This window comes from Marmota marmota, unplaced genomic scaffold, assembly GCF_001458135.2.
Source record: "Marmota marmota marmota unplaced genomic scaffold, marMar, whole genome shotgun sequence".
NCBI lineage: Eukaryota > Metazoa > Chordata > Mammalia > Rodentia > Sciuridae > Marmota > Marmota marmota.
Window position 1 is genome coordinate 32,419,425 of NW_025999932.1, and position 24,318 is coordinate 32,443,742.

Below are 24,318 nucleotides of genomic sequence, written 5' to 3' on the forward strand. Positions count from 1 at the left end.
ACTAATCTCCAGGATATATAAGGAACTCAAAAAATTGAACATCAAAAATAAAGAAACAAACAAACAACCCAGCCAATAAATGATCTAAGGAGCTGAACAGAACCTTCTCAGAAGAGTATATACAATTGATCAACAAATATATGAAAAAATCTTCAACATCTCTAGTAATTAGAGAAGTACAAATCAAAATTACTTTATCATTTCATCTCATGCCAGTCAGAATGGCCATTATCAGAATACAAACAGGTGAGCATGGTGGCACATGCCTGCAATCCCAGTGGCTAGGGACATGGAGGCAGGAGGATTGCAAGTTCAAAGCCAGCCTCAGCAATTTAGTGAGGCGCTAAGCAACTCAGACCTTGTCTCTAATAAAATACAAAATAGGGCTAGGGATGCGGCTCAGTGGTTGAGTGCTCCTGAGTTCAATTCCCACAATTGCTGCCCCCACCCCCCCAAGAAAAGAATACAAACAACAATAAGTGTTGGTGAGGATGTGGGGGGAAAAGCACACTCATACATTGCTGGTGGGACTGCAAATTGGTGCAACCAACCTGGAAAGCAGTATGGAGATTCCTTAGAAAACTTGGAATTGAGCCATCTTTGACACAGCTATTCCACTCCTCTATCTATATCCAAAGGACTTATACTATTCATTATATAATAACGCAGCCACATTGATGTTTATAGCAGCTAAATTCATAATAGCTAAATTGTGGAACCAACCTAGATATCCTTCAATAGACAAATGGATAAAAAAGAAAACTGTGGTATACAGACACAATGGAATATTACTCAGCATTAAAAGAGAGTAAAATTCTGGCATTTGCAGGCAAATATATGGAGTTGGAGAATATCATGCTAAGAGAAGTAAGCCAATCCCAAAAAACCAAAGACCAAATATTCTCTCTGCTAAGCTGATCCATAATAGGTTAGGAGCATGGAAAAAAATGGAGGAACTGTGATTGGCCAAAGGAGAGGGAGGAGAGGGGAGGGGGCATGGTGGCAAAAAAGATGGTGGAATGAGGTGGACATCATTACCCTGGGTACAAGTATGACTGCACACATGGTGCAACACTACATCGTGTACAACCAGAGAAATGAAAAGTTGTGCTGCAACTGTGTACAATGAATCAAAATGCATTCTGCTGCCATCTATACAAAATTAGAATAAATTAATTAATTAGTTAAAAAAAGAGAGAGACGAAGCTGAAGTGGAAACCCTGGTAGCTGTGCTCTTAACCACCATGTGTTGAGGACAGAATCTATCTCATAAGGTGGTCTGAGAATTAAATAAGTTAATAAGCACACATGATTAACAGCATATAGTATGTAGAATGTGTCCAACATATATTAACTACTAGTAGTTCTGGTATTATTTTTACTGCAATAATCACTAAGAAGAATGAATCCCCAGAGATGTTCATGAAGGAAATGCCTCAACATCCTATAACTGTACACATTCCTTTCTGCAACATCCTATAACTGTACACATTCTTTTCTGCAGTCTCATGTGCCTGCTTTTCTTGTGTTCTCCCTCTTTCAAGGAGTCTCTGCTCCACTGAAAACCATGTGGGAAGGACATGTTTTGCAGCTTGTGGCCTATAACAATTTTCAAGCCAAAACTTTACCTTAAGCAGAATTTCTGTAAGCAGAAAATAATATGCATTTTCTTTACTTTTTCTTTCTTTTTTATTTAATTTTTTTATGTTTTGTGTTTTCTCAGTAACTTTGTTGACAGGTTACATCACTGAAAACTCTAGGAGAATGAATAAAATTGAATAAAATAAAGGTTGATTCCAGGAGAAACCACATCAATTATTTAATCTTGCTTCTTCATCGTTACTGTTTTCAGGTATCTTGTCCTATAGGAGAAAAAGAATATTTCTAGCTGTTTCAGTCAATGGGTCTTGGTCAATACTGGAAATGATGACGGTAATTAAAAATAAGAAATCTTTAGTGTCAATATTTAGAAAAGAGTTCAGAACTATTCATTTTAAAATATTTGAATAGCTATGAATAGAAATTCAATTGGTGTACGAAAGCTAATAATTCTAATGATAATACCCAAAGGAAACTTCCTTTAATATGATTCCTTAGACACTTTTCTTTTGATGTTGTGCTGGAATCCTAAAGACCTAGTTCACTTGTATCATCTTGTCACTTCTGTATCTCTCCCTGCTCATGTTGATAATTACTTTATTATTAGGTTGAGTCATGTAAGGTCAAATGTTTTGTAGGCAAAACAAATCAAGTATAGGCACTTTCATGTCATCCAAATTATTCTTTACTTTATAATATTACTAGTTAATTAATATTCATAAAATTTTAATTGATGCTGTATTCTCATCTTATCTTTCACTTCCCAATTTTAATGAACTGTAAATTTACTTTTATATTTTCAAGTTTGTAATATTTCCAGTATGTTTGGTCACCAAAAGTTGGCTTTCCTCTTTTTCTCTAAAGTTTTATTTTAGAGTTGAAGATCATTGAAATTCACTGCACTCAATCACCAGATAAATATTGTTTACTGCAGAGTCAACCGTGATCTGTAAATCTATTTCCTTCTCTATAAATGCAGTGACATTGTTAGTGGGATTATTTTGACATTTCAAATAACTAATTCATTTTGAATATTGAATTCAAGACAGTCTCACCTAATTTACCAAAAAAAGAAAAAAGAAAAAATTTTATATCAGTGGTTTGAGATGATGCATTATAAATATTTTTGAGATGCTACAGAATAATGTAAAAAATGGCTAAAACTATGCTTAATTGTGTATAATGATAGATAGTTTATAGAGGATCAAAATAGGCAACTATGCATTGAATCAAAAATATGCAAGAAAACATGTTTTTTTAATGCTAAACCTGCATGTCACTAGAACTAAGAATAGCCCAGGAAGAGCCGTTAGTGAAAAGATGATACTCATCTATAGAATGCTGTGACCAGAAGCAAATGATAAGGCAAAAACTGGTTTTCTTCACTGCAATTTGGAAAATCCCTTGTTTTCTCTGTGCCTTATTTCTTTCTTCCTTTTAAAAATAAAGGCAATATAAGAGAAAATTTGATAAGTTGGATATCATAAAAAATAAAACTTCTTCCTAAATGACCTTGTTGGGAGGATGAAATGACAAGCTACACACTGGCAAAGAATATTTGTCAATCATATATCTGGTGAATAACTAGAATGGAAACTACATAGAGAATTCTCAAACATCTCAAACAACAAATATCTTTCTGTTGTTCACAGAATAAAATCTGTGAACAACAGAAAGATATGTAACTAAAGAAGGAATACAGATGGCAAATAAGCATATGAAAAGATGCTTAACATCATTAGCCATTGGAAAAATGCAAATTAATACCACAGTGAAATATGACAACCAGAAGAATGGCTAAAAGAAAAAGCAATTGTGACATTAAACATTGGTAAGGAGATGGAAAAACTGTGTCACCCATATACTGCTGGTGGGAATGTAAAATGGTACAGCTGTTCTGGAAAATTATTAATCAGTTTGTTAAAAAACTGAATATGATTCAGTATTTATACTCCAGACACGCATACCTAATAAAGATTATATTCACTCACACAAAAGTGTGTACACAAATGGTTATAACAACTTTACTAATAACAGGAAAACCCTGTAAACAAACCAGATGTCCTTCAATGGGTGAATGGTTAAACAGAGTACAGTTCATGACACCCATCAATATAAAGAAATGAACTATTGATACACATAACATAATGCACTTGGATGCATTTCAAGGATACTATGCTTAGTGAGAGAAACCAACTTTGAGAAGTTACATATCATATGGTTTCACTTATTTGACATTATTAAAATGAAAAAAAATATATAAAGATGGAAAACAGATTAGTGGTTTCTAAGGGATAAGGATGGTGGTCAACCAAAATATAAATTGGGAAGCAGAACTTGGAAATAATCATGATTGAAATACATCTGATAAGAGAAAGAGAAGTATTTGGTGATTCTTTTTGTCTTAGTCTGTTTGGGATGCTGTAACAAAATACCAGAAACTAAAAAGAGACCCTGGGTTCAATCCCCATTACCATAAAAAAATACACAACAGAAATTTCTTTCTCATAGTTTTGGGGACTGAGAGGTTCTTCAAGCTTCGATCAAGGTACCAGCAAATTTTGTGCCTGGTGAGGGTCAGCTTCAGAGTTCTTAGATGGTACCATCTTGCTATTCGCTCACATATGGATGAAGGGCAAGGCTATACTCTAGGGCCTCTTTTATAAGGAATTAATCTCATTAATGAGTCTCCTCTCTTATAACCTAATGAATTCACAATGGCTCCACTTTCTAATACTATGACTTGGGTGTTAGAACTTCAGTATTTGGAGAGGTGGTCAAGAAACTTTCAAATAATGACAGTTCTTGAAACTAGATATTGATAAGGAAGGAATAAAGATACTATTTTCCTTGTTATTAAAAAACCAGCTTGAAATCCAGTCCCTCCAAAGTTAACATTTCAATAAGTATTATAAAGCCTTAAAATATTTGAAAATGTGTTATATCTGCAAAAACCAATGAAGAGGCAGCTTAGTCCTCCATATTGGACGTGCCTCAGATTTCAAACTTACAATATAATGGTTAAAATTTTACTTTGGAATTTGCCAGGATTGGGTTTAAAGCAGACCTGTATCACATATCCGTTATGTGATCTGAGGAATAATCATACTAGACCTTTAGTTTCCTCATCTGCAAAGTAAGGATGATGATAGGTGTCATAAATCTAATAATATAATGCAAGAAACCATTCACCATAGGAATTATCATAGACTAATCATTCATTCTGGTTATTTTGCCAATATTTTCAGGACAAAATTAGAAAACCTAGTTGAGGCCACTATCAGAACTACTTAAATATCCCATACTCTTAGCAGTTGTAGTCCCAGAATCATTAAAAACCAGCTAGCTACTTAGCATGATAATCATGTATTTGGGGAACTGCAATGTAACGTTAAGCTCCAATACAATATCACAAAATAAGAGAGTAGAAGGTTTGCAAAGAAAATGTTATATTATGTATGTATCTCTTCACAAAGTACTCAAGAAAATTGAACACAGTAGGGTTAAAGTCTGCACTGCTTAACAATTTAAAGAGGATCTTAGTCCTTAGAGTTTGCAATTATGTAGTTACAGAATTATGTCTTAAATTGACATTTGTTTTAAAAAAGTCACTGTAAGAATTGCCTAATATGTCTGAGACCCTGGGTTCAATCCCCAATACCATAAAAAAACATAAAAATGTTTATGCTATATGCTTTTTTTTGACCACCAAAAAGCTTTAATATAAACATGTAAAAATCTTTATATAAAAACTGTAAGCAAAACACTATCCATTGAGTATAATGACAGATACAGCACAGATGGGAAAGAAGAGAATAGGATTACATGAAGAGGAAAAACATGCAGATTCTTGATTATTCCTTTGTCAATAACCATTCTTGATGCCTGAAACAGTGTATGATCTTAGTAGAGAGAAAATCAAGGCAGACGGAGATGAACAGGCCCAGAGGTCTGCATTAAGAATGTAGCCACATCAATATTTATAGCAGTACAATTCACAATAGCTAACTTGTGGAACCAACCTAGATGCCCCTCAGGAGACGAATGGATACAGAAACTGTGGTATATATACACAATGGAATATTACTCAGCATTAAAAGAGAATAAAATCATGGCATTTACAGGTAAATGGATGGAGTTGAAGAATAATACGCTAAGTAGAGTTGGAGAATATTATGCTAAGCAAAGTTAAGCCAATCCCAAAAAAACAAAGGCCAAATGTTTTCTCTGATATATGGATGCTGATCCATAATTGGGATGAGGAGGGAACACAGGAGGAATGGAGGAACTTTAGATAGAGAAAAGGGGAGGGAGGGAAAAGGAAGATGTATAGGGGTAGGAAAGATGGTGGAATGAGATAGACATCATTACCCTAAGTACATGTATGAAGACAAGAATGTTGTGACTCTACATTGTGAACAACCAGAGACATGAAAAATAGCACTCTATATGTGTACTATGAACTGAAATACATTATAATGTCATATATAATAAATTAGAATAAATAAATTTTAAATTTAAAATTAAAAAAAAGAAGACCAGAGTATGCGCCTGGTAGGCCCTCCAACATTACATGCACACACATACACACACACACACAGACTCACACCCTCCTACCACCTAGGCAAAGATAGGTCTAGTTAGGAGTTGATTAAAAGGTTACTGAAGTCATTATCCAATGAACAGTTAACCCTTCCAGCAGACCAGAAGGTACTCTTGCACATTAATTCAAATGATAAAAAGGTGAAATAATGATTTCTGTAAGGTATGTGGGGAAAATAGAAGATCCTCAAGTCAAAAGTGAAGAACTAAAATAACTTCCCTTTTAAAAATATGTGTAGAGTAAAAATGAGATGATCCTTTTGGACTGGGGTTGAGAGATCCTCAACATGTGTTGGTTCCTTAAGACCTATCTTGGGTACAGATGACATCCTTTCTCTAGATTGATCTCCAAGACTTTTGACTATCTCCCTTCAGATGTGACAGGAGACTGGCTGAGGTCCCACCAGAGTCCATGGCAGGACCTGATTTTCCATAGTCAGACGAAATCTGAGACTATCCTGGGAAGGAGGGTGGGTATGCAGCCTTGGAGGCCCAGACCCTTGATTGGACAATAGCTGCAAGGTGAAGTAATATCCTGGATCACTATGGCTTCCAGTTTGTCCATATTGCTCCAACTGATGTAAAAGCGTGGCACATCTGGTTCATTACAACATTGAATACTACAAGCAGAAAAACAAAAACAAAATTGGGAATAAGATCTTGGTAAACACCACAACTTGCACAAATCCCAGGGCTGGAAGCCAAGGTGTGGCACTGGAAAAGATACATGATTTTTGCTTATGTTATCCTCAAGCTCAGAGATGGTATGCTTGTTGTTGATTATGCAACAGACTTTTCTTCCCATGGTGGTAGATATAATGTTAAGGACCACAGTAACAATCATGATCCCAGATTTTGGACTGAGGACAGGTAAAAAAAGAATATGAATCTTTCTCTGGAACATAATCAGCCAACCCTGAGTCTAAAATTGGATCTCATTCTTCACTGTATCCTGAGAAAACTTAAATGATCCTTCACTCAGATCATCTACCAGAGCCTTATCACACTTAAAGCTGATGTTAAACTCAAAGCCTTATGGGAAAAATGTAGATAGCCCCAGCTTGTTCAGCTCTGGCAACCTAACTCTAACTTCATCAGGGTGGAGCTGAATCCATGCAGTCTTGGGATGCAATCATGGTGAGGTCTATATTAGCAGATAGTATCCCATTCACCCACTCCTGTATCCGTTTGCCAAACATTAAATGACAGTATATATTGAAAACAAACCGAAGACAATCGACATATCTCAGGGTAAACACAGCCTGATTTGGATCAGATGGAAACACACAGCACTTACATTATTTTTATAGTTTATACCTGGAATATTCCCCAAAGGCTCAGGTGTTAAAGCTTGGTCCACCAGCTGGAGTTCCTCTGGGAGGTGGTGGAAACTTCAGAAGGTGGGCCTAGTTGAAGAAATTCAGTCACGTGGAATAGGACTTTGAAGGGTGTATTGTGTCCCTGGCCCCTTCCTCTCTCTGTTTCTTGGCCAACATAAGGTTAGCAGCTGTGCTCCATCACATCTCCCCCACAATGATGCTGTACCTTACCACATGCCCAGAAACAATGGAGCCAAGTGACCACAGACCAAAATCATAAACCAAAATAGATCTTTACTACCTTAAGATGTTTTCATCAAGTATTTTGTCACAGCAGTAAAAAGCTGTCACAGAAAATAAATTGGTTCCAGAAGTAGAGAAATTATGGCTATACTTGACCATGGGGTTCAAGAAGACTTGGAAAATGATTTACAGGGAAAAATTAGAAAGATTTGAAGATTTTGCATGAGAGAAGCCCTAGAATGTTGTAAGCAGAATTTAATGATTTCAGTGTGCATTCAGCAGATCAGAATGCTGATAGGAATACAGACTGTGCTCATAAGTTTTCAGATGAAAAAGAAAACTCTATTAAAACTTGAGGTAGAGGTTATTCCTGTAACATTCTGGCAAAGAACTTATCTACATTTTGTCCATGCTGTGAAAGTTGTCTAAGGGTACATTTAAATTTGATGGACTAATTAATCTGGTGGAGGAAATTTCAAGGCATGACAACAATCAGACAGTGACATAGGAATTGCTGGCTGCTTTTAGTCAGATTTACAGTGAGAATCAGGAGGAAAAAAAAACAGAGTGGAAATGCTTTTTAAAACATGTATTTTTATGGGTTAAATTTTGCTTCATTTAAAATGCTTCTTTATAAATATCACATGACATAGTAATTCCCTCCAAATGCAAAATATTTCATAATATACCCAAATAACATGGGTATGACTGTAAGATAAGTGTAGCATTACCATGGGTGAATACTGTAGAGAGGCAAAACTTCTGTTCTTTTTTTTTTTTTTTTTTTTGAAAACTTCTGTTCTTAAGAGTTTCTGGAGAGTTGTTTCAGTTTTGTTTATTTGTTTTGCTTTGTTTTTTGGTTAGTTGGTTTTGGCTTAATTGAGTGAAAAGAGGACTCAAAGTCCTTTACTGTGAGATTATGTTGACAGTTTTTATTGTTGCAATTATGTAAAATAAATTGCTTTCCAAACAAACAAACAAACTTGTACTTTGATCAGAAAAGAAGCCTGTGTAAAGTTGGGTCCATAGAAAATGTGGTTACTGAAAGGACTGGGCCCATTAAAAATAAGCCAAGTACTCTGCATTGTGACAATAGGAAAGGTGACTTCAGGGTACCTCAGAAATTGATCAGAACTTAGCCATCATCACAGGCCCAAGGGAGTAAAATTGTACATTCATTTGAAAAACTTTGTTTTGAGAAGAGAGTACCAGGCCCTCTGCTCACACAGGGGAATTATGACACAGGATTCAGTTCTGTGTTCAGTCATGCAGACTCTCAGAAATTGCTGCAGACTTGGTTCAAGGAGGACCAGATTAGCTTGGGCTAATCACGGACTGTGGCTTCATCCACACAATACTGGATTTGCAGGTATGCAGAATGCAGGAGTTATAGAATCAGGAAGGCTTCCTGATTGAAAAGCCTGGAAGGCCAGGCAGAATGCTATAGGGTTGGAATCACTGAGGGCTGTCCCTAAAAGTAATGCATGAGGCTTTGCTGTGAAACTTCAGCTGCAGTGAAGACCGCAGGCAGTTACAAAATTCAGGAACATGGAACAACCACCAAGGAAAACTTCAGGCAGTGAGCAGAGCCATTTAAAGAGAGCAAGATCATAAGGACAGGGCTGTTCAAGCACTTTGGTTCATCCTACCACCACAGGACCTGGATGCCAAGTCATGAGTTGCAGGATTTAATATTTGTCTTGCTAGGTGTGGTCTTACTTTCATGGGATTCTTCTTTGTATTCTCTTATTTCTCCATTCAGCAGTAGAATGTTTACCCTATGTCTTTGTATCTTGGAAGTATGCAACTTGATTTTTTTTTTTTTTTAATTTTACAGGGTCTTATAGCCTTAAGTATCTCGGAGGAGACTTCAGACTTGGAATTTTGAACAATTCTGAAACTGTTGAAATTATGGGGATTCTCAGAGATGGACTGCACACATTTTTATTTTTCATTGTGAGATGCATATGAACATTTTTTGTGTAGTGTTATATTTTGGATCCGGAATTCCCACAAAACACTATGTGCTAAAGGATTGGTTCCCAGGTAGGGTTGTACTGGGAGGTGGGGAAAATTTTAGGAGGTGGGGCCTACTTTGAGACATTAGGTCTCTGGGGGTATAACTTTGAAGGGTTTATTTTGCCCCAGCTCCTTTCTCTCTCCCTCTGCTTCCAGTCAACATGAAATAAGCAGTTCTGCTCTGCTATGCATTCTCCACCACGGGCCCAGAAACAAGATAGCCAAGTGACTATGGACTAAAACCTCTAAAACCAGGAGCCAAAATGTATCTTTCCTCCTTTAAGATGTTCTCTTCAGGTATTTTGCCATGGCAACAAAAATCTGAGTAGCATGATTAATCATCTGCTGCCATGATGCTATTGGTAAAATCAGAGCATATGTGTCATAAGCAGGTTTGGATGGTAACCCAAACTATAATGTGATCCAGGTCTATTGTAGTATTGTGTCCTACTGCAGAGACTCCTTATGCAATACATTCTACCAAGCCTGAGGCAATATTTGTAATACCAGTTATAACTGCACCACAGAGTAGTGAACTACAGAACTTCCCCATATTTTTGTAATGAATTTCATATGGGAGAAATGAAGATCACTTAGAAAATCATAGGTCTAACAAATATCTCTTCAATGATAAAGAGGTCAATTTGCTACTGCCTTACTTTTGCCTCTACATTTGTTCTGTTAATGGAGAGTGTATTTGTTTGTCAATAGTAAAGAGCCATTAATTGGGACTTACAAGTGATTTGTGCCAGATCAACACAGTTGCATTTAGAATTTTATTTTTTTCAAATGGTTGTTTAGTTTCTAATGACTAATGCTTGACACTTTTTCAAGAACAATGTCACTTCGGTGGCAATAATAACTTTACAGGTAAATGATTCCCAAACTCTTGCTATTGCTATATTTGTTGTCTGTGGGTATAAGAATGTATCTATATCTAACCACTTGAATATAATTTCTTTCTTTTAAAATTTTTGATTGGATGTTTCTACATTACAGTTAAAATACAAAAGAAGTGCTAATACTTCTGACTATGATAGAATGACATGCAGTAGACTAACATTCCTTCTGAATACAGTTAGAAAAGGTGGGTAAATTTATTTATTTATTTATTTTTGCATTACAATTCTTAATACACCTTTATACCACAATTTATAATATCTCTGATTGTATATAAGGTATGTTGACACCAAATTCACATCTTTATATATGTATTTTGTATAATGATGAGAGTCTCCTAAAAAAATAAAGAATGTTCAAGAAATAAAAATAAAATGAAATAGTAGACTCTAAAAAAAAAGAAAGAAGATGTGGGTAAATAGAAACAAAAAATCAAAGATAAATAAACATGTCTAGAGAAGAGTTGTGGAATTAACTTGAACTTGAGGAGTCAATATTCCATATACACAGAAATGAAATAACCTTGAACAAGCCATAATTTCCCTCATGGTTTTTGTCAAGGTAAACCCAGAGTTACCTACCATGTCACTGTCAAAAGCAAGACAGAGGGAAATGAGTGCCACACTGAGCAGATCTTCACTTAAAGCTTAAGATTTGTTAAAATCAAGGAAATAAGTACATCACTTATCAGAAAATTACTAAAAAATAGATCAGAGTATTTAGCAGTCTCACGATAAAACAAAAGAGACAAACTTCAATATTCTAGAATATTGCGATAGTTTGGATCTAAAGCCCAATGAGTTCAAGGTGTGATCCACAGCCTATGGTGCTACTGAGAGGTAATGGAGCCTTTAAGAAGTGGGGTCTAGAGGGAGGGCTTCACATCCCTGGGTGGGGATTATAGGACCATTGTCTCTTCCTTTCTCTTTCATTTCCCAGCCATAAGGTAAGCAGTTTCACTCTGCATGTGTTTCCAGGTCATTGCTAATATGCCCAAAGCACCAGAGCCAATTGACTATAGTCCAAAAGTGTTAAAAAATGTGATCCAAAATAAAACTTTCACTTTATATATACTTTTTCAGGTATTTGCTATACTAACCAAAAGGTACTAACACAGACTTTCAGGAAACAAGTGGCTTTATTAAGCAGAAAAAAGTTTCAGGCTCCTTGAGTCCTAGAATGTAGAAAAAGGGTACAGCCAAGTGTACATAGAGCTTTGTAAAGTCTGAAACTTGGGCTATGATCATCTCCATTGGATTAAGATGATTTACTGTCACCCTATCTGCCTCCCAGAGGAAAAAGTATATTTCCTTTTGGGAGGATAACAAAGTTGCTATTATTTTTTATACATGGGTTTTTTTCTTTTATCTGTAACTTAAAAAGAAAGAAGCACTCTAAGAAAAAAATTTAAGGAAAATAAACCAGCACATAATCCCTGTTGAACTGACTTCAAAGAAAATGTGATGATTCAAGAATATCAAAATATTAGAAGATAAAATGGAAAATCTTACAATGGATCTAAAATGTAAGAAAATAAATCAAATGGAAAGACTATAAGTGAAAAATACCAAACTGAAATAAACTCAAAAAATTAGTTTAACAGAATATTGGACAGAGTTTAAAAAGGATTCATAAATGGAAAGATAGGGCTATAAAATATTTAGATTTCATTGCAGAGATCAATAATGGATAGAAAATATATTAAAAGAATAAAAAAGGATATCAACATAAGACATGAGTCTAAAGATCTAGGTATGGATAACTGGAGCTTTTATGGGATAAGAAAGGAATGTACAAAACTGTATCTAAAGATGTGATATCCCAGAATTTTCTAACACTGATGGATTCTATCAGGCCATGTAAGGATACCATCTAGGTACATTACTGTACAACTGCTAAATGTAAAAGACTAATAGAAAACATAAAAAAAAACTATAACTAAAGAGCACATTATCTTCAAAGAGCCAGATATTACACATCCACTGACTACTCAACAGAAACAATGGAAGTTAAAAGTCAATTGAATGGCATACTGAAAGTTTAGAAAGAAAATGAACTTCCACTCTTGAATACTCTAACCAATTTCAGTGATTTTAAAAATGTGTTTAGAAAAATCAAGCAAAAACTGAGAAAACTGATTACCAATATACACTGAAAAGTATAGTAAGGAGAAATTTTAACCACTCAAAAAGGCCTACTGGTACTAGAAAGAAGAGAGAGCTTCTCAAAGAGCATATGTGGTATCTATAATTATTAAAAAAAAAAAAGGTAAAAACTAAGGTAGAGGAAAAGAAACATATCAATAATTGCTTTTTTTAATTAAATCTATCAGGTACCCTTCCCCCTACAAAATGCATATGTATCATGATATACAAATTTTATTGTTATAAAAGATAAATACACAATCCCTTCAATTTATCTTATGTTACCCTAGGATAGGAAATAAAGAAAAACTAACTCATCAAGAATACAGATAAGTATGTCTTGATAGATCTTATATTTATGTTTCAAATAAGTCATAAACACTCAAAATGTTAAGTTTTAGGAAAATAAACTGAAATTACTGATTATATAAATTAAAGTTAAAATCTTAAACTGTTTTTAAAATAAACAATTAATTATATGGCTTATGTATTTTTTTTATTTAGACAAGATACTTAAAAATATTCACATGGTGAATATTTTTATTATTTTTCCTTAGGATTATAACAAACACTCATTTTGATGTGAAACACAAAAAAATAGCCCCTAAATTCTAGCACTAACCATGTAATGTTTTTCCCTTCCTAATTGAGCAAGGAGGATAATAGATCATTTTTCCTAACCACAAGAGACAAAGTACCCTTCTCTATATACCAAGGTACAATGCAACAATCTGAAATATCCTTCCTTAAAATTCTTTGTTTAAGCCCCTCTTCATAGGGAGTTTTCTTAAACAGATGAGGAGGAAATGTCTATCTCTAATCCAACAGAAACCAATAGAAACTAATAAAGGAATCTCATCAGAAGTCAAGGATTTGTAATTATATTTCACCATGAAAACATGATCTTACCACAATTTTCTAAAAGTTCATAAAGGTGAATGTTCATCATACCCACCATATATGGAATTAGTCTGCTGTGGTTGAGGCAGAAGGGAATGTGGGTTTACTTGTGGTGACTCCATTGTCATAAGCCTCCAGTCAATGAGGGAGCATTGTGGTCCCAAGACTAATTATAGAATTGAAATCTCCCATCTGTAGGTAGAGGAGTGAAGGAATGCAAGCACTAGATATTATTGAATGCAAATGAACTAAAGGGCAAATGGAACCCTCTGAGCAGCCATTGTCTCTGATTTACTTATGTGTCTGTTTAATTATAATTAAAATTATCAAAATAAAATTTGGCACTCCCGGGAACATTTCTAAAATACACTGAATTCCAATGCATTTTATAAGTACTTAGAAAGTTTCATTAAACACTGCCAACATTTGACACGTAATACTTTTATATATTAAAGATGGGAAGATCTTATTTTGACTCTTAAGACTAGTAACATAAGAAAGTAGCTTGTCTTTCAAAAAACTTTCTTTAAATAAAATGAAATAAATCATGTCTTTTTCAAATACATCTAGGTTATTCACAGATGGTTCATTTCAAACACTCAATTTGTTTACTTTTTTCTCATTTGTGTTGTATATTTGTAAATATTCACATTTTTAAAAAATCAGGATTACAGATAAAATAGATCTATATTTTGTGTTACCAGTAATTACTGCAATTGATTAAGCTACAAAGAGGCACTTTTCAAAACTGTAATTGCATACAATAATTCAATTTTAGCAATGTAAAAACTAGTGGGAAAGTACTTAAATATTTTATTAACTTATGCTTTAAGTTCTGGTTTTATTTATTCATTGCCAAGTACGACAGAATGCAAAGCAATTCTTATTCTTCAAGTTGAAACTGTTGATATTTTTACACGACACGAAAATATTTATCATAAGTACCATTATAATGAAACGGTTTTCTTCATTAAAGCTTCATTTATTCATGAAAGGGCAAAATCATTTGCTGGTTCACTTTGTTCCAAGAACGTGCTGGAGTGCTAAATGAAAATGTGCAGTTCAGCTCTCCAACTAGCTAGCACACTACAAATCAAAATGTTAAGCTGTGAGGTTAAAATGAACCAGATAAGCAAATAAGTCTTTCCCCTCTGCCAACATTTTCATTTTACACAGCACATACACAGGAACACATCATTAAATGTTCTTTCTCCTTAATTTTAGAGGCTGTCAGAGGTTTAGAGGTTGGTACTATGATTATTTCCCATGAGGACTCTCAGAAAGTAAAAAATTCCCGAAAAGAGTGGGTTGTCTTAGGAGTGTACGTCCCAACTAAGGTTTTAAAAAAAGATTAATGTAGCTAGACTAAGTAGTCCCTTTCTTGTTTCCAAGATTTCAGACTATGAAAAAGATGGCGTATGGAGTATGTCTACATTTACAGTAAACTTTCAGCCTTACACACAGGAGTTCACAGGAAAATCCAGAGGACTTGAGAACTCCCAGAAGACTCTGAAATGGATTTCAGCCTTCCAAGAATCTCTGGAGTCAAGGTTTTTACCTTCTCCAGCAAAGGGGCAGCATTGTGGAAAGCCAGGTTATTACATTCCTAACATTAAAACTGGTTCCTCTCTGCGCCTTATTTCATTGTTCTCAAAAGGGTTGAGGCAACATGTGAATATAATGCTACAGATTCTTCCAGACTTTGAACAACTTACCTCCTAAAATATATAGCCACTGAATGGTAGTTTAGTGCTACCTATGTATAAAGGGAAAGCACAAGTTTAATAGTGTCAACAATGCTATTTAAATTTAACACGGATTTACAGTTAGAAAACTTAAGTCCTGTTCTTAAAAAAACAATGGTGATTTGTGGCAAAGAGGGTGCATCTGTATTTCTTTCAACATAATCTGTTTTTCATTTGTGGGTTGTTTTAAATCTCATATATGCACTCTACTAATTTTAATATAATTTGTGTTATTTAATAAACTCTTCATTTTCACAATAAAATAAAAGAAAGAAAATAAAATTGCAAAATATTTGTAGGATAATCTAGGACACTGGAATATGCTAAGAGGTTAATAACCATCCTTTGCTTGCAATATTTTAAGAAATGGAAGATCTATTCCTCTCTGTATCCTTAGCATCTAGCAAAGTAATTTTCAGGTATTAAAGTCCTCAGAGAAGTATGTGTGCGTATGTACACACACATACACAATCTATCTAGAAAGTCATGTAGCAAGATGTGTGAGACCTGCTTAGAAATATGCTTTTGAATTGATGAACTTCCAAGTCATTCATTACATGTGCAACCATTCTGTAGGAACTGATAAACTGGCAAATATATGTGTTGTATATTAAACTCAGGAATAGTGTTTCACTCTTTTTAACCTTCTATTTAGTATTATTATATTATATACATATAAAAAATACATACATAAACATATGTGTATGTGTGTATATATGTATCTACACACAAACTACATATATATATATACACATATATATGTATATATACACAATATATATATACACACACATATGGCTCCAGATAAAATATAAAATGACCCAAACATGCAAATTGCAGCTACTAGAAATAAAATCCATTTAAAGTGTGTCCTTCACTTTACCATAGCATGAAAAATACCTTAAAGATATCTTTATATGAAATGCTGCTCATAAAGATGACTACATGTAAAAAATGATGTGTTAGCTGTTCTTCATTTAATGTACATTGTGCCTATGCTTTCATCCCTATATATTATTTTCAGGGATTAATATTAGTGTGTGACCAGTTATTTGAAGGACAAGTATGTTAAAATAAAGGGATTCAGCCCAGCAGCTGAGAACAAACCAATTCAATCATCCCTCCATTCACTTATTCTACTCACTCATTCAATGAGCATATATTGGGCGGTAGTTATTCTAATTCTGTGAAAATGAAAATTACAATGCAGTGTGCTATGAATTATCATTCTGGTAGGCACAAGATACTAGCTCACATGTGTTATTTTCACCACCATCATAAGTGTAGCAGAGCACCAGAACACTTTTCATAAACCTCACCACCCATGATATATATAATAAAAAGAGAATAAATAAATAAATAAATCCATGCCACCTACAATAGGACATCATGTTCTTTCCAGCCTGTGACATAAACTTAATTTTCTAAATATAATCACTCCAAAGAAGTCTATGGCTTTCTTTAGTTCAATACACATTCCTCTTGAATACTTGTAACTGTCCTCTTCCAATTCTAACAGCTCGTTTTAAAGTATAATGCAACAAAAATCTTCCCCTAAGAATTCTGCCATAGCACCATTTAAGTAACAAGCACATTAATAACTGGTTATCTAAATCCTATGACAATGAGCATTGTAGGGTTACTAGTGGACTGGAAGTTGTGCTTATTAAATAATTGTGGGAAAATTAGTTTATAGCATAGCATAAGATATAATATGGTACTCATTATACCACACAATAGCAACTTTATTATTATAACCAGCTTCATTACATAAATAAATATGTTAAAATCAGCCAAGTGTGGTATTATGAATCTATGAAATAACTTAGTTATACTTAATTACAGAAGCATAATATTTATGGGAATCTAATTTGGTTACAAACTCACACATTTTTTTAACATCTTCATGGCTTCCTACAGGTGTTTACTGTCTAGCTCTGAAGACAGACCTTAACCCACCTGCGAGGCAGAATATAACAAGGGCTTTGCTTGTATTTATACTTGAGACATCTGGAGGAAACTTTCAAAGAGAAGTAATATTGGCTTTCAGTTCTAACTAGGCCTTAGTGCATGGAGAATACTGTGACAGGAAGCATAAAGGTGGAAGTTATTCTGGACAGAGAGTTTTTACCAAGCAAAGCAATAAAAATGGAGCCGTTACCCATGTGTCTGTCATTCATCTAGTCATTCAATTATTCATTCACTAATATTCAATAAATGTCTACTGAATGGATGCCATTTTGTAACAGCATTACATAATTTAAAGACATTCATTATTCCTTCAATTCAATGCCAGTAGACTTTAGACATAATCACATCAGTCTCAAATGAATGCTTAAAAAATACCATGACAAATTAATTAAAATTTGTCACTTCCTGATCGATATCTCCTGGGATATATGAATAAGAATGCATCTCATTAAATACCAAGGGGCATTAAATTAATTTGGCAATTAAACTTTAAATACAATTAAGACAAAAATGTGTGTCTAGAAATTTTATATAACATTGATAAGATGTGTTAGAAACCTAATAGTTCTTAACACGATTTTTTAATAAACCATTTTATTTATAGTCTACAGATGTCCTAAAAGCTTGAAAAGAAATTTTTATTCAGAAGCTATAATCTTATTATCATTTAAAGAAAAATTTGTAACCTTAAATTTTATTCATGAAAATAAATCCTTTTTCCCCTTTTTAAATAGTATTACATATATATTCAAGAATAAGAACGGAAATAAGGACCTGGGGATGGAGCTCAGTAGTAATAGTAGTAATAGTAGACCATGTGCACAAAACATTGGATTTAATCCCCAGCACCAGGCAGGGGTGTGTTTTGACTTTTTAAAAAGAAGGAAATAATTTTGAGAACAACCTGCTTGAAATCATCAGTTTACCTTCTGCTGTACTTCAAAGCTGATGAAACTTTAGTTAACTAAAGATTCTTGTTTCATATTCTATCCCCATGAATGGAATGGTTATGTCCCAATGTAACAGTATTTGAAAAATAAAAGCAACAAATAGTCATAAGAATAAAATCAATTTATGAATTTTGTAAAAAGATAATTAACTTTATTTCAGAAATCATAAGAATTAAGTAAAAAAGAATGCAGGCTTTAGAATCAAGGAGACATAGATTCAAATCCCGGATTTATCACAAAGCAGCTTTGTGAATTTGGCAAATTTCGTCTTTCTTGGGTTGTTATAATAATACTTCAGTTTCAAAGTAGATGTGAGGATAACAAGTGTCTAACATAATGTCTGGCATACATTTTGTACCCAAAAATATTGGCTCCCTCCCTTATTTTCCCTTTCTTTTTTTACATAGTTGTTCCTGTTTCCTATCTTAAGTAAATTCCAACTCTTGATGTTATGGGTTCAAAGAAGTTACTTAGGTGACTTCTTCAACATATTTCAAAACTATAATAACAAACCACAGATAGACTTTAATTGGCATGTATCATTCATTTCTTTGCATTTGCCATTTTTCAAAAAAGAATGCAGCATGCTAGATAAATCTATTCAGGGCATATTTTTAAATTAATGTTTGAATTAACAGTTCTAATTTTAGTGTAAAACTGTGCCCATGTGTCATCTGTTTCTCAAGAAGTCATGAGTCTGTGACATGCACTATTTCAAAAATGGGAGACAAAACATAACTAACACTAATGGGGATCATCGAAAGTTTAATTATTATAGAAGATCAACTACTCCAACTATTATCTTTATTTCTTGACCTACTTAAACTGAACTTTCAGAAACATCGAGATTCTTTAAAAATTTAAATACAGCACTGCCTTTTGCCAAATAGTTCATAGAACAAGGAAGTTTAAATTAGTATGTTTTCAAGGAATGTGTCTCTAATTTTTAGTGTTTCAAATAAATGGCTTCTTTTCCTAAATATATTTTTATATCATGAATTTATTTTTCCAGTTGTACTAATGTTCTCAGAGATCAGGTCTATATTTGTGCTGATTGAAAAAACATCTCTGGTCAAAATATCCTCAAATCTCTTAAAATATTGAGATCTCAATATGTCTGGGCGGTTTAGAAATAGAAGACATACAGAAATAAAGCTGGTTGTAAAGCAATCAAAAGCCCAGTTAAAATTGGGTTACATTGAACAAGTTGTAACTCTTATTGAGGAGGAGGGCACAAACTAGGTGAAAAGGCAAGGTTTCGATTTTGAGCTGTTGCCTCAATCTCATGTTTAATGAGAACCAAAAGCTCATAAATACTCTTAATACTCTTTTGCAAGAGTATTAAGTCATTGCTACCAGTTTCAATTTTAGCTCAGACGTTACAACTTAGGAAGTCAAAATGTACATTAGAATCTGAGTTCATATAATATTTGGCAGTGGTATTTTGGAAAAAGGAAATGTAATCGTTTATTATGCTTTCCTTTCATCCAGCTTGTTTCAAAAATAAAACAATCACACTTTCATATGGAAATGTTCAGCCCATAGGTTATGGTCCTAGATACTATTTAGTATTTCTCATATATCTACCTTTATTTACAAAAGTCTTTAAGCAGTATTACTTCTAATATTTACTACTGAACAAATGTGTCTTTGTTTTTGCTCCAACAAAATGTTAATTAGTAACGTAAGATTGTTTTAGTTTTTATTTGCCAAACATGTTAATTAACTGAACTGACATAAATTATTTTGGAAATTAAATATGCAGGTATAAAAATATAGTAGAATACTTCCAAAAATATGTTTTCTTTTACATATAATGGAAAATCAGTTTGTCTTAAAGTGAATTGTTGTTCTTTAACAGATATTGAATCATGCTTTTTAATAGGATACATTGATAGCATTTAGCTAGATGATCAGATATTTTTATGACTTTAGTATCGTAAAATAAGAATAATAATAATGATCATGCATTGTCTTATCTGCAGTTCAGGGACAGCAATTGTTTTCAAGGCTAATAATGCCAAATAGTGAGATTTTTTACACCTACCAGTTCATGAATATATTGATAGACATAGCCATTCAAATATTGAAAGACAGGCTATGTAACTTCCAAATTCATTTTAGGTTGAAATGATGTAATAGTTTATCAAACATAAGTGCATTTAAAAAAAAATTTAATTGGCTTCAGTTTCCTGAATGAGGATGTTGGACCAGATAACTTTTTAGTTCTTTAGATGGCTGTAGCTCTCCATGGGGCATGAGAATGTTCGATACATATGTACTAAGCCAGACCTTTAAGTTTCCTCTAATATAGAAAGTATCAGAAGCATAATCTCTCCTATTTCCTATTCATGTAAAGTATGAATTGATTAAGATTATGTTCTATAGAAAGTTATTTGGTCTCTTACTACTTTAATAACTCAAATGACCATAAAATTCATATAGAACTTAAACTTTGTCATACATAGTCTTCTTTGTATGTTTTGATCTTGATCTTCTGGAAATAAGTACAACAACAAAATAAATAAATAAATAAATAATAGATAGAAAAAATTAGAAAAATTTAAAGCTTTTAAGTTTGGAAATCTACTTCATCTCATATCTTGGAGAATGACTATAAGCAAGTAATTTGAAAATGTTCTCATTTTTTAAGATCATTTTTCAGAAACACTGTCAATGTTTGACAGCCTTTACCAGGCATGTTTCTTGTGTCTGTCTAGCTTAGGTACTTTATGCTTTGGTGAATGCTCATGTTCTTTAAATTACTTCCGAAGAGGAAGAACTTTCCTAAATTTGCAGTTGCAAATCTTTTGTCATGATTTATCCAACAATATATTTCTTCACTCAGTGAATAGTAAACAGCTCTTAAGTATCAATCTCATCAATCTGTTAGTGTTTCCTCTTGTGTCTTTCTTGGTATAAATCTGTGCTTTATTCCACAACCTCCAGCACAGCGGAGTACTTGAGTTCAGATCAAAGCTCTATGGAAAGGCAGCCTAACTTCAGCACTGCACTCTTATTCGTAAACAATGCAAGTGATTTCTTAATTTTCACCCATACGAGCCTGCATTAATCCAAGAAATTTTCAAAAACACTTTAATAAAACTTGCACCGATAGACTGATCTGCATGAATGGCTGTATTAATCCATATAATTTAAAAAATGTTTTGTTAACAATGTCATATTGAATTCTGATTCCACTTCTGAATTTCTGATATGATTATCCCTATGTCTTATTACATTTTTTCTTTTATATAAGGGCGTGATGTTTCCTGGTCTACTGTCCAGGTGAACAGAGGTAGGCATTACAAATATAACTTTAAATGGCAAACCATAACAGTGATGAAGATTTCAATGGTTTAACATATCCACCCACTCCTACTCTCATTGTCTAACTCAGTTTTACTTTCTAAAAACCCTCCAGTGCTCCCCCTCTCCTTTTCTTGTTCCTGATAGAATTTGTGAAATGCTTTGTGTTGTGGTTACTGAGATAGGAAAACCAGAAATTATATAATTATATGAGCCCTGGGGGGTTCTTTCTTCTTCTTCCTCCTCCTTTTTTTTAGTTTTACAAGCCTGTTCTAAATTTCTTCTTAATAAAACAACTAAAGCTTGCTTCTATCTCCTCCCACTCCTTTGGCTTGGTGCTTACTCTTTAAGTAACTTGCTGCATTTTATAGCAGTGGAATTTAACTGGGAAGGGCCTCCCTAGGAAACCATGTGAACAGGGATACACCACAGTGGATACACCATAGTGAATACAGACAGACAAGATCAGAGCTGCCTCTTCCCAGCTCTTCCACACCCTCCAAGTCTTTCCAATGTCCTCTTGTCTCTAGTCACAAAAGGCAGCTGAGTTCACAGCTGGAACAACAAGTTGTGCCCCGAATCCAAGCATTAACCCAAGTAGCAAACAGGTTCATTGGTTTAATTGGAGCCTCGGTTGCCAGGAGAACTAGGAATCACTAGACTGGGTCCAGCAACACAGATAAAAGTGCTTCTGTTTCTTGACAGAGCATGAAAATGACGCAGAGTGTAATCGATCGAAAGGATATTGATCACTTTCTTCTTTCCTTCCCCCAGTCTGGTGCCAGAGAGCCAAGGGCTCACTTTATATGTGCCTAGGGGCCATCACAATCTCCATTTTCCCCAAATGCATAAAAGGCTAAAAACAACCACATTCCCCAGCACCGCGGCGTGGCTGCAGCTCCTTTGTTTACCATATAAGTCACACCGGGGGTTCACTCCTTGCCCTCTCCCCTACTTTAAAGCCCATTGCGTGAGAGACTGAGAAGCACCCCAAACTCTCACTAAGCCTGGATCAACCACAGAAAGCGTCACAAATCTTTTCCCGAACCTTGAAAAGAAACCAAGCAGGCTGAGCCTTTTGAACTCATAACCCCCTGGGATGTCCTCCTCCCAGGAGGGAGCCCGTTTGTTTCCCAGGCAGCTGAGAAACTTAACCGAGATCCCCAAAAGAAGGCGAGGTGTAGCTCCAGTCAAATGGAGCGCAGAGGCAAGACCCTCTTTTACCTGCAAAGTTGCAATCTGGAGGCTGAAGTGATCGATCCTGTAGCGGGCGGCACGGGTTCTGCGGCCGGTGAGAGCACGCCCGGTAAATTGCGATGGGATTTCCTTAGTCGCTGCCGAGTTTTGGAGCATTCCAAGGAAAACGCACGAAGCTGGAGCCCACGCAGCTGGCACCGAACTGGGCGGAGTGAGGATGCTCAGAGAGCAAAACCAGGGGAGGCGGGGGAGGGGCGGACCAGGAGGGGGAGATGTGCGCCAAGGGAGCAGAACCTCGCTCACCCTTGCCCCACCGATTCCTCCAGATAAAGTTAGAGTTCCCAGGCTGACAGCGGATGAGCTCACAGTCGGGACCCCGCCCTCGGTTCCCCGCGGCTGCCTGTCTCCGGGTGCGCGCCGACTGTACTCGGAAGGGACAGCCCGGGAAGATGAGCGTCCCACGCACGGCTTGCGTGGAGGTGTAGGGAAGCAGCACGCGGACAGTGGCCAACACTCAACCCCCAGCTCTGCTCCCCCTGAAAATCCTCCACCTCCCAGGGCCAGCCGCTTGAGGTCAGCCAGTGGGCAGTGTGGCTCAACACAAACCAGCCGTCATCCTGCCAAGTCGGTGGCGATAACCTACCCCGAGGTCCGGGATGCAAGCCAGACACACCTCCAGGCTTCAGGCCGAGCTCTGAGGGGAGGTAGGACTTTGGCTGAAATCCCTGCTCCCACCCTAGTAAACAAACACCCATGCGGCCGGTTGCCCGACAAGAAAAAAGTAACCCCCCTCAACTCGCAAAGCTTCTCCCACTCCCGCTGCTGCGGGCTTCTGGCACCCCTTCTCCAGTCCTCAAGGTGTCAGACTTTCCCTGCAAGAGCAGGGATGTGGCTTGCCACTAGTGTCAACAATCAAGACAGTGGCAATGAATAAATGATGAGCCACAGTGTTCTACCCACCCCCGACCAGCTCGGTCTTTTCAACAGGCATAGGAAATCAGCAAGTTCCCAAATATTAAAATCCAAGACGTGGACCAGCTTAGGAGCGCAGGGTTTGGTGTCTGCAGGAGGTGTGCGCGAGTCAGCGAGTGTGTGTGTGTGTGTGTGTGTGTGTGTGTGTGTGTGTGTTAGTTACTGGAATCATCGCGCTGATATAGAGGTAAAGGTTACTTCTCTACTTCGTCAATCTCTTTGGTGTTCCCACAGGATCAGGTCAAGCGCGGAAAGGAAAAATATATACGATGCGAAAGTTGGCAATAACTTACTTGTAACTGTGATACAGGATTCCCTGTTTGTCTCTCACCACGGAGGCTTCCTGGTCACAACCCCATGGCCCAGAAAAAGACTTGAGTCAATTTGTAAAATGGTAGCATCCAGGCTGTATTTTGGTGTATAGAGATTACCGTCCTCGCGACTGACT

General features: G+C 35.5%; 1 protein-coding gene across 6 annotated transcripts in view; it reads right to left on the reverse strand.

Annotated features, from left to right (window-relative positions):
- Trpc4 (transient receptor potential cation channel subfamily C member 4) overlaps window positions 1–24,018 on the reverse strand; it is a 201,953-nt gene extending 177,935 nt beyond the window's left edge. For 2 of the 6 annotated variants that reach the window (XM_048800872.1, XM_048800871.1), the window contains exon 1: window positions 22,926–24,018. The gene's annotated coding sequence lies outside the window, so the exon portion shown is untranslated. The remainder of the gene's footprint in view (window positions 1–22,925) is intronic. The other 4 variants (XM_048800870.1, XM_015484012.2, XM_015484015.2 and 1 more) reach the window with 4 other exon arrangements.
- Between the last annotated feature and the right edge of the window lie 300 nt (window positions 24,019–24,318).